Genomic DNA, 15,334 nt, shown 5'->3' on the forward strand with positions numbered 1-15,334 from the left:
GTCTGGGGCTTCTGGATGTTAAATATTAACGTCTACTTACTGTACACAAGAAACAATTAAGCCCTTGAGCTAAAACTACACTGTACTATACATGGAAAGTTAACAATCTTATTATATGCAGGGCTGGTAGTACTGGCTGCTGTTTAGGGTGCCCAACATTTTCCATTGTAAGCCCCTGCTTTCAGATTCTTATAACATTGCTAAACTTTGACTGTTTGAGCTGAAGTTTTCTATGCTGGCTGTCTGCCTTGGCTGAATTTTTGGGAAAAATGTTTCAACCATTTCCGAGAATGAAGCTAGGGAAAATATCTTGTTTTGCCCACATGAAAAAATTCTTGAGATCTTTTTGTTGAACAGCTGTAGCACCCCCATGCTTTGGATCAGGAACTTGAAGTTAGGCCAGGTATGGCATTTGTGAAAAGGATGTGTCTTTTGCCATTCCGATGAAAATCCCACTCAAACAAAATCATAGTTCACACATGCTCAGTAGAGATTTACTAGAATTTAGCTAAAAGCGCTGAAGATTCTGCCCTCACTGACATCATAATCAGAAAGGCTGACAAAGGAGGTGCTGCCGTCATAAATTTGTTAGTCTCTAAGGTGCCACAAGTACTCCTGTTCTTCTTTTTGCGGATACAGACTAACACGGCTGCTACTCTGAAACCTGCCCTCACTGAACATGCTTGAACCTCTCACAAATCTTAGTGCTGATCAGAGTGTACATGCTCCATCCCCACAGAACAACTGATCATGCTCCATGCCCCCACCGCTCCAAGTGCTGCTGACCAGACTATGCATGCACCTTCCCCTTGTAGCTCCTATGTGACTGGACTGAACATGTGCCATCCCGACTGCAACTGAGCATGCTCCAGCCCAGTGCTCTGGGGGCTCAGAAAAATTAACGCCGAAGTCTCTGGACTGGGATGGAGCCAGGCATTGGAACTGAGAGAACGGAGCCTGTCTCTTTACTGATCCCCCCTGCTGACACCCAGGCAGTGTGGAGGAGGAAGCTGCCTGATTCAAATGCAGAGAGAACAAAACACAGATGAGGAGGAGGGAAAGAAGTAGATTGGGGTGAGGAGTCTGATGAAATTGGGACTGGTGGGAGTAAGAGGAGAGACACCGTGACAGGGAGTTAAAGTGAGAGAGACTGGGAATGGTTGATCAAGGAGACTGGGACTGGGAGGAGGAGAGTGGGACTGGCTGGGCAAGAAAACTGGGAGTTGTGGTGGGGAGGGCAGTCTGAGACTAGTTGGATGGGAAGGCTCAGAGTGGGAGACATAGGGTGGGGAGAGAGGCTGGAAATGTGAGGGACAGGAGGCTGGGACAGGGAGCTGGGGCAGAGAGGAAAGGCTGGGAGTGATTGAACAAGGAGACTGGCTGGTGGATGGTGGCGATGAGATTGGGATCTCTGAGGGAAATGGGGGGAGTGACTGGGAAGGGGGAGGATCATTGTGATTGGATGAGGGGCTGGAGGGAGGGGGAAGACTAGGATTGGCTGGTAAAGGAAAAGACTAGCACAAGTAGGGGAGGAGAGGAAGATCTGACAAGGATCTGGAGTACAGGGGGCAAACTGTGACTGGCTGAGCAAAGAGACTGGGACAAGGAGACTGAGAATGGATGAGGAGCCCAGGAAGTTAGAGTGGTAGCTGGGATGGAGTTGGGGAGAGACAAGGAGGCAGTAGGGGGCAACAGGGACTGGCTGGGCAAGGAGCCTGGGACAAGGAGTTGGGGTAGTGGTGGGGAAGTGAGACTGTCTGGGAAAGTAGCATAGGAACAAGGAGAGACTGGGAGTCACATGGGAGGGAAATTGGCCAGTGAACCCGAGGGAGGAGACGAGGTCTGACAGGGCGAGGAGACTGGGACTGGGATGAGAAATCTGAGGACTAGATGCTGGGGCTGGGTAGGCGAGGAGATTGGGATTGTGGAAGAGCTAGGCCTGGACAGGGAGAGTTCAGAAGGCATGGGGCAAAAGGGATCAAGCTTAGGGGTAATGGGCAAGAGTCTGTGCTCATTAGAGTGCCTTCCCCTCCAGAGTCTAGAATGGAACCCAAGATTCCCGAGTCTCTTCTTTCCTCTGCTGTCCACAAATATCTGTGAAGCTCACTAATAAAATGTTAGTCTTACTCTTCTAATGCTGGTCCACATAGAGGTGGCAACCTACTATAGCTCAAATGGCAGAGGTCTGCATGGTAGCTCTCAAGGTACCAATCCTGCTGATGATCCATGCGGGTATCAACATGATGCCACATGATGGAATTTCTGTTTTTTCAGTTTAAAAACCTATTAAAAACCTAGGAAATTATGCATAAAAACTATGTTAAAATACATTATGAAGGTAAAAAAGCCAAGCATTCAAAAGGTAGGAAATACCAGACTTAAAGTTACCTGTGCAACCTTATTTCGGCCTCCTTGTGCATATGCATTATGTCACACTGGCTTATGGATTAGTTTGGAAGATTAATGGAAGACACTCCCTGCAGAAAAGGCAGCAAAGGAGAAAGTTTGAAGGCTCTTATGAGAGAGGTGGATAAAAAAGCAATCAAATGTGATATGATTGACAGATCAGAGGAAGTAGGGCAATGGGATGGGGTACACAAGCAAATAAGTGGAGAAGGGCTTAAAAGGTAAAGACTCAGAACAAAAATCCTGGTTCCATTTAAGTCAATGGGAATTTTGCCATTAGCTGCGGTGGGGTTTGTATTTCACCCTAAAATCTTGAATATGATGTGATGGAGAGAATACACACAGACACATTTACAGATAGAAAAGTGTGTACTTCCTTGTAAATACATATAAAACACAACCTTTTTAAAGTTTTAAAACCTGCAAACTTTTACAATTACAAAAAATAAGGTAAATCCCTTGTCTCATGAAATGTTCATTAGGCGACTTATGTAGTTGTTTCAAAATGCCATCAGTCTTCCTGGTCCAGGTGATCCTCGCAGCAGTTCTCCAGCCAGCGGAAGTCAAAATGTCAGCTCTCTTCGAATATTCGAAAGGCAAGTCATATATAATTAAATCTCTTGTTTTTATTTTTCCAGTGTTGATTTATTTCTGTGTGTTTTATTCAGGCTGCCTGTGTTTTGCACAGACAGCACTTACTAGTCTCAGGGGAAGACATTTTTGATTTCCACAGAAAGCATGAAAAGTCAAAGTTCATGAAGTGTAAAGCCCAAAGGGATTATTAGATCATCTAAACTGACCTCCTGTATACCATAGACCATTAAATTTCATCCAGGTACCCCTATCCTGAGCCTAATAACCTGTGGCTGGCTAAAGCATATCTTCCAAAAAGGCATCCAGTCTTAATTTGAAAACATCAGAGAGAGGGAGAATCCACCATTTCCCTTGGTAGTTTGTTCCAATGGTTAATCACCCTCACGGTTAAAAATTTGTACCTAATTTCTAATTTGAATGTGTCTAGTTTCAGCTTCCAGCCATTAGTTCTTGTTCTGCCTTTCTCTACTAGATTAAAGAGCCCCTTAATACCCAGTATTTTCTCCCCATTAAGGTATTTATACACTGTAATCAAGTCATCTCTCACTTTTCTTTATAAACCAAAGAGACTGAGCTCTTCAAATCTCTAACTGTAAGGCATTTTCTCCAGCCCTTGAATCTTTTCTGTGGCTCATTTTCTGCACCCTCACCAATTTATCAAAATCCTTTTAAAAATGTGGACTCCAGAATTGTAAGCAATATTCCAGTCTTGATCTCACCAATGCCATATACAGAGGACAAATCTCTTTCCTACTCCTACACTCGTTTGCACATCCAAGGATTGCATTAGTCCTTTTTGCCACAGCATCACACTGAGAGCGCATGTTCAGTTGCCTGTCCACGATGACCCCTCAATTCTTTTCAGAGTCACTGCTGTCCAGCACAGTCCCCTGTTCCTTAGGAATGGCCTGAATTCCTTTCCCCTAGATGTATAACTTTACATTTAGCCATGTTAAAACACATTTTATTTGAATGGGCCCAGCTTACCAAGCCATCCAGTTGGCTGTGTATGATTGCTCTGTCCTCATTATTTATCTTTGTGTTCTCCACAAATTTCATCAGCAGTGATTTTATTTTCACTTCCAGATCTCTGATGAAAATGTTGAAATGGGTCAGCCTGGTACTGATCCCTATGGAAACCCACTAGAAACACGCCCATTTGGTGATGGTTCTTCACTGACAACTACTATTTGAGATCTGTCATTGCAGCATGACATTCTGATTAAAAATTAGCATTATACAGTGTCAGTAGAGTGCACTGGCTAACTAGGGCTGTGTCTACACTGCACTTTTGTCGGTGAAACTTTTGTTGGTGAAGGATGTGAAAAAACACACCTCTGACTGACAAAAGTTTTACCAACAAAAAGCGCCAACGTGGACAGCACTTTGTCGGCGAGAGAGTATATTATATCTATGCACTTACCTTTATCCACCAAACTTTCAATGTCCTCAAGGAATGAAATCAGGTGATTTGATAAGACCTAAAACCATAAAACCTGTTGATTGGTATCAAGTATATTTCTGGCCGTTAATTCTTTATCAGTTGAATCCCGTATCAGCTTTTCCATTATTTTAATAATTTATTTGTAAATAAATATTGTAAATAAATGTAAAATAACATTATAACAAAATGAAATAACATTATAACATTTAAAATAACATTTTCACTTCAAAAAATTCATTTTCAACAAAACCCCATTTTTCAGCAAGAAAAGTTTTCAGTCACAAAATTTCAGCCAGCTCTCCCAATGGGTAACTTTCGCTGTTTGTGAGAATGAAGCATAGTAGTAGTTTGGAATCCTCTGTGGTAGGTTTCACGTTCACAGTGAATAGAAGTAGCAGTCCTGGTGACTGCAATCAGGAGCTTTAACTATTGAGAACACACCATAGACATGCTTTTTCTTTTGATTGTACTTTATATTGAAAAAGGAAGTGGGGGAGGGGAGCTCTTCATTAGAGTGCCTGCTGCCACTGCCCTGGTCACGTCCACAAATTTCTTTACACTCAAAGTTATGCAGGCTAATTAATCAGCTCTCCTACTCGTGAGGCAAGTGAATCACCTTGGATTTTTTTCCTCCCCTCTACAAAACTGCAGTGTTGGCTGGTGTGACAACAATGTTGTTACTTGGGAAGCACCCACAAGGCTCACTCAAAACAGGAATATTCATGGCATTTACAAATCGATATATTAAACAAGTGAATATATAAGGTAGCAACAGCCATTTTTATATGCGTTTCTTCATTAAATAGACTGGATCCCTCTTTAATTTACTCAAATTGCATCCTAAAGCCAAGCAATAGCTGTGTATAAATTTAAATGTCCTAAGCTGCTATGTAGTATTGCGGTGAGATGTTAAAAACTTGCTGCATTACACCCTAGAGGTTGCTGCATTTCAGTGGTGGGTGAAGCACTTGCTGGGTTTTAATGTTTGTTTAGGTTTCTGAAGTGCTTTGGGGGTCCTTGGGTCTGAAAGCCACTGTATAAATAGGAGATCATTATCACTGAGTGATGGGTGGTATAGACTCTATGTTTATCTATTTTGGATTATTTTTATCCTTGATAACCTCTTTTCTTAAGCATGATTTGCACAAGCTATATAGTGACAGGGCCTTATTCGGATCTCACTTAGGCTTGCTTTACACTTGTGTAACTCCATTGCCTTCAAAGCAATTTCTGTGGATTTACTCCAGTGTAACAGGGCCAAATCAGTCCCATAGAATCCTGGAAGGGACCTGTCATGTGTCTCTGTAACATCTTGTAATTTCAACTCGCATTCTGTGAGATTGATTCATCAGTGTGACATGTCAAAATGTTACCAGGAGAATGAATTATATCTATCACTCCTCACCTCTCAGAAGACACATCCTTCTCTGGAAGACTGATTCACAGGGGCACTTGAGATGTGAATTGTATTGGCAGAATTTTTAACTGTGAATAAAAGCACGTAAGTGGGATGCCACATGCAAGTACTGGAACAGAGTGAAGAATACTTCTTTTCAGTTGTCTCTTGTAAATGCAAGTATAATCCACCTAACTGCTATGCTGTCTCTAACCTACACCCAGCTGCCTTTGGCCCCAAAGTGCTGTTCTCTCAGTTGAGTATTGCCAGGACATAGAGATGGCCCAGCTGTGTTCATGTTCCATTAGCCAGGTCCCTTATCCTGAGGTCCAGAATAAGTGAGGGTGGCTTGGGTGCCATTACAACAGCTCTATGCCACCCAGGCATTTCCTCTTACTAGTGGAATCCTTCATCAGCCAGTTATGCAGCTGTGGCAAGGCTGAGAGTATGTTTACGTGATGAAATTAGATCAATTTTATAGAAATTGATTTTTAGAAATCGATTTTATACAGTCAATTGCGTATGTCCCCACTAAGCGCATTAAGTCGGCGGAGTGCGTCCTCACTACCATGGCTAGCATCGACTTACAGAGCGGTGCACTGTGGGTAGCTATCCCACAGTTCCCGCAGTCTCCACTGCCCATTGGAATTCTGGGTTAAGCTCCCAATGCCTGATGGGGCAAAAACATTGTCGCGGGTGGTTTTGGGTACATGTCATCAGTCGCCCCTCCCTCCGTGAAATCAATGGCAGACAATCGTTTCGCGCCAGACACCAGGTCGATTAGAAACACACAGCAAGGCGTGCTACGCATCAGAGAGGCTTTGAAAACCAGTTTCATGACTGGCCAGGCTTTGGTGTGACAGTTGAGTGTGTTTCTCATTGATGCAAAATCTCCTTGTTGATTTTAATTCCCTGTAAGCCAATCACCCTCCCCCTTTGAATAAAGTAACTATTGTTTTGAAACCATGCATTCTTTCTTTATTAATTAAAAAAAAGGGGAGAGGGATAGCTCAGTGGTTTGAGCATTGGCCTGCTAAACCCAGGGTTATGAGTTCAATCCTTGAAGGGGCCACTTAGGGGCAAAATCAGTAGTTGGTCCTGCTAGAGAAGGATAGGTATATCTCCATACATTATTATTTATAGATAACGGACAAGGTAGCCCAGGTGGGGTGGGGGAGGACAAGGCTACTTTGCTTATTGTAGCCACACTAAAAATCAAACTGTTTGAATGAAAGTCTTCTGTTGCTTGGGCCATCCTCTGGAGTGGAGTGGCTGGGTACCCGGAGCCTCCCCCCCACCCACATTCTTGGGCATCTGGGTGAGGAGGCTATGGAACATGGGGAGGAGGGTAGGCGGTTATACAGTGGATGCAGTGGGGGTCTGTGCTCTTGTTGGCTTTCCTGCAGCACCAACAGATGCTTCATCATGTTTGTTTGATCCCCAACAGAAGCTTCTTCATGTCCGTTTGCTCCCCCATTAGCCTGAGCATTGCGTCCTGCCTCTGCTCTTTGTGCTCACTTAATTCTTTCCTGAATGCCACTGAATGCCTCCATGCATTAAGCTGTGCCCTATTAGTGCGGGAGGACTGCATGAGCTCAGAAAACATGTCATCGTGAGTGCATTTTTTTCGCCTTCTAATCTGTGATAACCTCAGAGACAGAGATGATAGGGGGAGCGTAGAAACATTCTATGCTCTATGATTCTGGGGGGACTGCATGGTCACCTGTGCTGCTGAGTTTGCCACGCTGACCAAACAGGAAATGAAATTAAAAAGTTCCCGGGGCTTTTCCTGTGTACCTGGCTAGTGCATCAGAGTTCAAAGTGCTGTCCAGAACGGTCACAATGGAGCATTCTGGGATAGCTCCCGGAGGCCAATACCATCGATTTGCATCTGCACTACCCCAAATTCGACCCAGCAAAGTAGATTTTAGCGCTACTCCGCTCACCGGGGAGGAGTACAGAAGTCGATTTTAAGAGCCATTTAGGTCGACAGAACGGGGTTGGTTGTGTGGACGCATTCATTTTTAAATCGACCTAACGCAGCTAAATTTGACCTAACCCCATAGTGTAGACCACGCCTGAGGCTGTCTGTCTTAGCTAGTGTTGTGTACTTGCATAATAGCAGTGCTAGCAAGGATTATACACTAGACCAGTGGTTCCCAAACTGGGGTTCATATAATGTTACAGGGGGTTCTCAGGAAAAAATTCCCTAATGGTGGACAGAGCTGTCCCTAGGGACCCCAGGCAGCACGGGGCCAGCAGCCCGGAGCCCCTGGACTTCCAAGAGCTAAGCAGATCAAAGCAAGCCTATCTATCACACTGAGGAGATTTTAAACTTCAAGACTCCTTTTAAGAAATGGAAAGGGAGGTGGATATATTTTGCTGTTTTTAAAATTAAATAGGCAGCTAGGATTATTATTATGAAGAACAAGTTTAAGCTTTATTGTAACACGTGTTGTTTGCCTGGACTGCTCAAGACCTGAATGCTTGTGTAGGAGGAATGCTTTGAGTTGGCGTCTTAAATACCTTCATGCTATTTCACATCTGATACTCCTTGATGAAACATAGGAGCCTTGTCTTATAACAGGCTTATTCAAAGCGATACAAGCTATGAAAGTGAGCTCTAGGAAGAGTGTTGACGTTTTCATAATGTAATAAAAATACTGTAATGATTAATAATAATTAATACTAAATAGTGTGTAATAAGCATGTCATAAAAACAAATTTTATTTTTCCAAGATCACTGCTTTTATCATTTATACTCAAGTAAAGGAGAAAATCCCTGGAAATATTCATTTTTTGGAGGGGGTTCGCGAGACTTGACATTTTGGTGAAAGTGCACTAGAGAGTCGCATACTTTGTTGCTTTGGTAGGCCAAGTTCATTGTTCACGCCAGAGACTTCTTACATTTCTTCATGGTTCCCTACAAACTCTGTGTGCCATCCTCCCATCCCCCTCTATTTTAGGGACACCTTGCACCCCTCCCAGTCTCCCCATAGCAGGTGCTCTGCATACGCCCAAATCCCTCCTTCATCGCATGCCAGCATCTATGTATGTCCCCCCTCCCCATACCTTTGTCCCCCTCCTCCTTCCCCATGCAAGGGTCTATGTGTGCCCCCTCATTCTTCCCTTCTATCAGTTCCCCCTTTCCCACCATGGTACGTGATCTACAGGGATTCTAGTTTTCCATGATAAAACTGCCTAAAATTCTCTGATAAAAAAACATAAAAAATCTGTGTTTTTCTGTGATTAAAATGAAACGCTGAACTTTAGTTTCCCCAGCCACAATATATATATCAGTTGAACATAATGTTTTATTGATATAGTTAAAATTTTTAAGCAAGTTCTAAGCCTACCAGTTCCATCAATCATTATAATAATATAAAATTAATAGAATTGCAATTTGTATTTCTTACATCTACCAAATCCTTCTATGTCTGTATTCTGTATTTTTAGAAAATTGTTTTTTTTAAATGCACAAAAACCACACAGTAAACACAGATCCTATAGGCTGGAATATGTTCGCACATAATATTTAAGCATTAAAAATTAACAAATTAATAATCAAAGAGTGTGTGTAACTAACAGACAGAAAAAGCTAGCTTTACGTCCGTGGGAAGGGAAAAACCCTTCATACGGTTTAGCAATAGAAGAACGGTCTGTGAGACACCAATAATGATATTCTAAGGACAGTATGCCACATGAATAAAAGATTCTTATAGTAGGCTTAAGTAGATTTAGGATAAACCTTACAAAAGTGCCTGAGTGACTTGAGAGCCTGAAAACATATTTCAGCCTACCAGTTAGAATATATAAATGTGTGCACTGTGTGCATTTGCTACTAGTTATTACCACTGTATAGTCTGATTGCTGACCAGCAGGGATCTTAGTTTTCCATGATAAAAAACCCAAAATTATCCTATAAAAACATAAAAATCCACATTTTTCAGCTATTAAAATGAAACACTGAACTTTGGTTTCCCTAGCCACAAAATATGTAGGTATCAGTAGAACACAATGCGTTATCGATATAGTTATGTTGTAAAATGCTGGAATGATCTAGTCACAATGCATTGTTTCTTTGCTGTTATCGATGGCCCTGCTGTTTCAGCCTCTTGTTTTCGCTTCTTGTCATTCAGCTTATGTTTAGCACGTTCCATGTGTTCTACAATTGTCTGCCTTTGGTGGGAGGGATAGCTCAGTGGTTTGAGCATTGGCCTGCTAAACCCAGGGTTGCGAGTTCAATCCTTGAGGAGGCCATTTAGGGATCTGGGGAAAAATCAGTACTTGGTCCTGCTAGTGAAGGCAGGGGGCTGGACTCGATGACCTTTCAAGGTCCCTTCCAGTTCTAGGAGATGGGATATCTCCATTAATTTCAAATTTCAAAACATAACCTACAGCCTTGCTGCATACAGTATAGAACAGTACATTACCATCAATGTGAAGTTTGTCCTTGCCAAACTCAGTGACATGGTCTTTAGGGGTGATTTTTAGTTTTCAGCATCTTTTCATAACTTTAATTACTCATGTCTGGAGGCTGAAGTGAAATTTGAGATGCATTAAAACACGAACCCCTATACGCCATTGAGTAACCTCTATACGTTGGAAGCAGTTTATTGGAGAATGTTTAACTACGCACGTTTACAGCGCATTCAAAAACCAACCACAAGAAGGGGAGGTTGCGTGCATTGAATAAATAATACTGGTACTTTCAGTAAAATGTAGTTCATAGTTAATGTGTGTTTTTATTTTTTCACAAAATGTAAAAACTAAAGATTCTCAGTAAAAATGCAAATTCTAAATTTTTCTGTGTTTTTCCGTGGCAAATGGATTTCTAGGAGCCATGGTGATCTGTGTGCCCCCTATTTCCCCGCCACTATGTGCTCTATGGGTTCTTCCAATTTCCCCTCATGTCTCCATTCCAGGGTCCCCCCTTCCTCGCACCCAGTATTCTATGTGCCCCCCATCTCAGGGGCTCTGTGTGCCCCCCATTTCCCCTCTTCTCCTCCAATCTTCCTCCCCTCCAGTATGGGAGAGAAATTATTCAGAGGGTCAACATTTTTAAACAGTATTGAGAAGATGGGCAGGACTGGGATGGCGTATTATTAGGCTGGAAGATGCTGTCGACTGGTTCTTTGATCTATAGTGAATTTCAGAGCTGGATAATACTGATGTGTGCGCTAACAAGATGCCAGGGACTCTGAGGGCCCCCCATTTCCCTCTTCTAGTTTTCTGAATTTTATCAAAATCAATAGGGTTCTGACAGGAGCGCCGCCAGCTTTTTTGCCGCCCTAGGAAGCGGAAGGTCCCGCCCCAAAATGCCGCCCCCCCACAGAGGCGGCGGAAGGTCCTGCTGCCGAAATACCGCCGCGGTTGCCACCCCCCAAATTGTAGTACCCTAGGCGACCGCCTAGGTTGCCTAATGGGTTGCGTCGGCCCTGGCTTCTGACCATTCATGCCTAAAATATTTCTTGCCTTTTTGGAATTTATTGGATGCGGCGTTCAAAGTTATCACATTACAACAATAAATGTTGTCAAGTTGAGTGTAAGGCCTTGCAAGCTCAGCCAATGATGTTAAAATGCGCCTTTTATGCAGACCTTACAGACTTTGTCCATCTGATTGTTTCTGCCATTCTCCTAGTCTGATTCACTCTTACATATGCTAGGTATGTGCAAGTGAAACCTTCCTGCCCCAGTAGGCGCTGCTGTGCCTTGGAGGACGCCCACAAGGAAAGAGAATAAACACAGTGGTTGGTACCACTGCCCCCCAGCTGGGAGAGGGCAGCTGTAGACCATGGTTGAGGTTTCACAGCAGCCAGCTGGCAGAAACTCCCAAAAGAATGAACTGAATCAGTACATTCCCCACCTACTCATGCTTCCTCCACAGCCAGTGCCACCAACTGCTTTGGCTGTGTGCTCCTCTAGCGAAGGGAAAGGAGATGTGTTGTGTTGTCACTACCTCCCCACCTCCCAGTGCCTAGGCAGGTTTTCTTCTACTGGGGATTCTTCACCCTTGGTAACAAGAGCCGGCAGCTGAGTATCTCAAGGGATAATGTAGCCCCTTCTTTGTATCTGAATAAGTAGTCAGATACGAGTGTAGCTTTGTTTGTTTTGTGGTGTTCTGGGTGAAGAACTGTTTGAGAAAAAAATCTTCAGCTTCAGATTCTTTTCAGTGCAGGGTTAGTAGCGGCTGTGATAATTGCCCGCTATTCTGGGAACCTCCCATTTGTCATATTATCTCCATGTGACCACTTCCTACAACTGGATCCCAATCCTGGGCTCTTTGTGTACCCAAAGATCCCATGAAAGTCAATGGGTGCTCTGGGGTTGCAGGAGCAGGTGTCAAGCTGTTAAATACTCACCTAGTTAATGCAGTGGGTAAAAGCCTAACAAGTTGAAGTCAATGGGAGTTTTATCTGAGTAAGAACTAAGAGCTACAAGATCTGGACTCTAAAAAGAAAAATATTTGCCAAATAGGTTCACACTGACTGCTATTATGTGATCTTATAATAAAGAGACCCTAGCTTAGGGCCTATACTTTTGTTCAATCAATGGGAGTTTTACCCTAACTAGGATCAAGATTAAACCGATATCATACAAACACAGAGGAGAGGAGTGGGGTGTCAAGTTAAGGGCTACATGAACCATGACTCTGAAAGTCATAACTTCTGGGGGCTTAAGATATTAATATTAGTGCATCATAGTTTTATTGCATTTAATATATACAAATAAATATTTCTTTTTGTGTCAGTCCACAGATGTATAGCTGCAAAAAGCTAGGTTTAAATAGTGCCTAAATGGTGACATGTCAGGAAATGTAAAGTTAACTTGATACTTAAACATTAACTCATGAATCTGACCGTGTTTGTTATTCTTCACAAAAGTCAGGAAATAAGACGAGTGTTAGACTTAATTCCGAATATCCTGGCCCTGGCTGTGTGGTGTCTCAGAGATAACATTCTCTAAACATTGTGTCTTTAAAAATTTAATTTCCTTCTTATTTCCATGTTCCTGTTGCTTTGACTGTCAAGCTTCTCTTATGTGTATTCTCTTGCATCTCCGGCTGCTTGCTATTCAGTCTCTCTCTCACCTACGTTCTCTGATTATTTACACTATGAATTTACAATTCTTCCTTTTTAACTTTTTTTTCCAGTGAAAGGTCTCAATTCCCACACATATGGCTAGCTTGAACCACTTGTTTGAAAGCAGAGACGTGAGGATATACTAGGGACCCTTGAAAAATCTGTATTTTTCCTTATGCCCTTCCAGGGCCGGCTCTAGCTTTTTTGCTGCCCCAAGCAACAAAAAAAAGCGCCGCCCCCCAAGGCCCCCCGCCGAGCGCCGTGCCGCCCCCCCGCCGAACCCCCCCAGAGCACCGCCCTCCTGCACCGCCCCCCCGCTGAGCGCCGGAACCCCCCTCCCCCGAGCGCCGAGCCCCGTGCTGCCCCCCCCGCCGAGCTCCGCGCCGCCGGAACCCCCCCCCCCCAGCGCCGAGCCCCATGCTGCCAAGCTCCGCGCAGCCGGAACCCCCCCCCCGAGCGCCGAGCCCCGTGCTGCCCCCCCACCCGCCGAGCTCTGCGCCGCCGGAGCCCGCCGAGCGCCGCCGGACCCCTCCCCCGGAGCACCGCCCCCCCGCCGAGCGCCGCGCCGCGCCGCCGGAGCGCCCCCCCCCCCGCGGAATGCCGCGCCGCGCTCCCCCCCGCCGCCCCTTACCAGGTGCCGCCCCAAGCATGTGCTTGGGTGCTGGTGCCTGGAGCCGGCCCTGTGCCCTTCCTTATCCCCAGCCTACTGAAGCTTTCTACTTCCCAACAGGACACATCAGCATACCTCCAGTAGGAGCATCTCTGATTCCTCTGCCCAATACACTCTGAAACAGAGAAGAGAAGCCCTCTGCACAGAAGCAACAATTAAGACCTCTTTGCACAGTGTCATTATCCTCTCAGACCAACATGGCCCAGAACAAGCCCTTTGCTGCGGCCTTGCCAAGATTGCCTCTGAGGTTTCCAGCTTCTACTTTATCAAAGACTCCAGTTTTGCTGTTCTCCCTTCCTGTGCGTAAGAGTTAGGCCCCAATCTTACGATGAGTTGTGTGACTGGAGAACTGTGCCCACAAGCAGTCCCACTAACTTCAATGGGGCTCCGCACCAGAGCATGGTTTGCCCACACAGAGTTCATTGCAGGATCAAGAACTTAGTCCTTAAATAGTTAACTTGTGGTGTCATGAATGACAATGCTTTTGTTGTCCTTGGGAGTTTGGGTCACACATCATGACAGAAACATATTCACACCATTGTTGTTTATTAGGTTGCTTCCTTGAACACGTCTTCAATGTAATCTGTGCATTATTCTTCATTATTGGAGTTTTTTATGTACAAGCCCTTTTTAGTTATGCAAATATGACATCACCTGCTCTCCTCAGATGGTCTACATAATCATATTCCTTACAGAATCAAATAAAATTGCATTTTAGAACAAAAGTGTTTCGATTAATTTTCAACCATGTTTACCCCCTTCCGCTGAAATCAAAAACAAAATAAGGTAAGTGACTCAGTATGTGTTGAAATTATTTTCTAATAATGGGTAGATATTCTTGTTTATTATTTATGTGCATATAATTCAGAGAGAGCAATTAACATCTTAATGAAATCTTTACATAGAATAATAGCGGTTTTTATGAAAATGGGATTGTGAGCATGATTTGTTGCTTCTAGCAAACAAAACATAATCAGATTCTGTTTAACAATGTACAAACCTATTAACATATGAAGAATGCACTCAGATAACGTTAGCATTATAACACACGATAAGAACAAGCTTAACTCAGTCCCTTTTCTCATGGTGTTGCAGCACAGATGAGACCAAACTCCGCTGTCATTTACAGCACTGTAATTTTATTGGTGAGGTGCTCAGCAGTTTATTTGCTGAGGGTTAGTGATTTGTCAACCTTTATTTGGCTTTAGTCCCCATAGGTTTTCACCCCTCAATCTTACTTGCAAGTTTAGATTAAAAGAAACCTGAAACTTAACAAGGAATTAAGGCCTTGTCTACACTGGGGATTTGGCTGGATTATAGCCATTGGTGACAGCCATCAATGTAGATGCACTGGCACCAAATCCCAGTGTAGGTAAACAAAGCTGATATTTGCATTGGTGGAGATTATCCTGGTTTCAGGCAGAAGTAAATTGCAATAATGCAAATCATAGCAAGTAGTGCCAGTCTACCTAAAACTAGGGGCTAGCCCAGGGCACCTATGCTGATGGCTGGAATTGGGGCAGATCCCCACTGTAGACAAGACCTAGAACTGAAACCAAAGGTTGGAGTTCACTTAGTTTCCAATCCCTTCCTAAGAACACATGGGGAGGGAACAAAAGGTTTGCTTGAAACTTGGCCAAGGTTCACTTGAATCAGATGTAGGTCAACGGGAACATGGCCCATACTTACTCTAGATGTACAGGAGCCACGGCAGTCCTTTGAAGATATGTCCACACTGCAAT

This window comes from Chrysemys picta, chromosome 3 (assembly GCF_011386835.1).
Source record: "Chrysemys picta bellii isolate R12L10 chromosome 3, ASM1138683v2, whole genome shotgun sequence".
NCBI lineage: Eukaryota > Metazoa > Chordata > Testudines > Emydidae > Chrysemys > Chrysemys picta.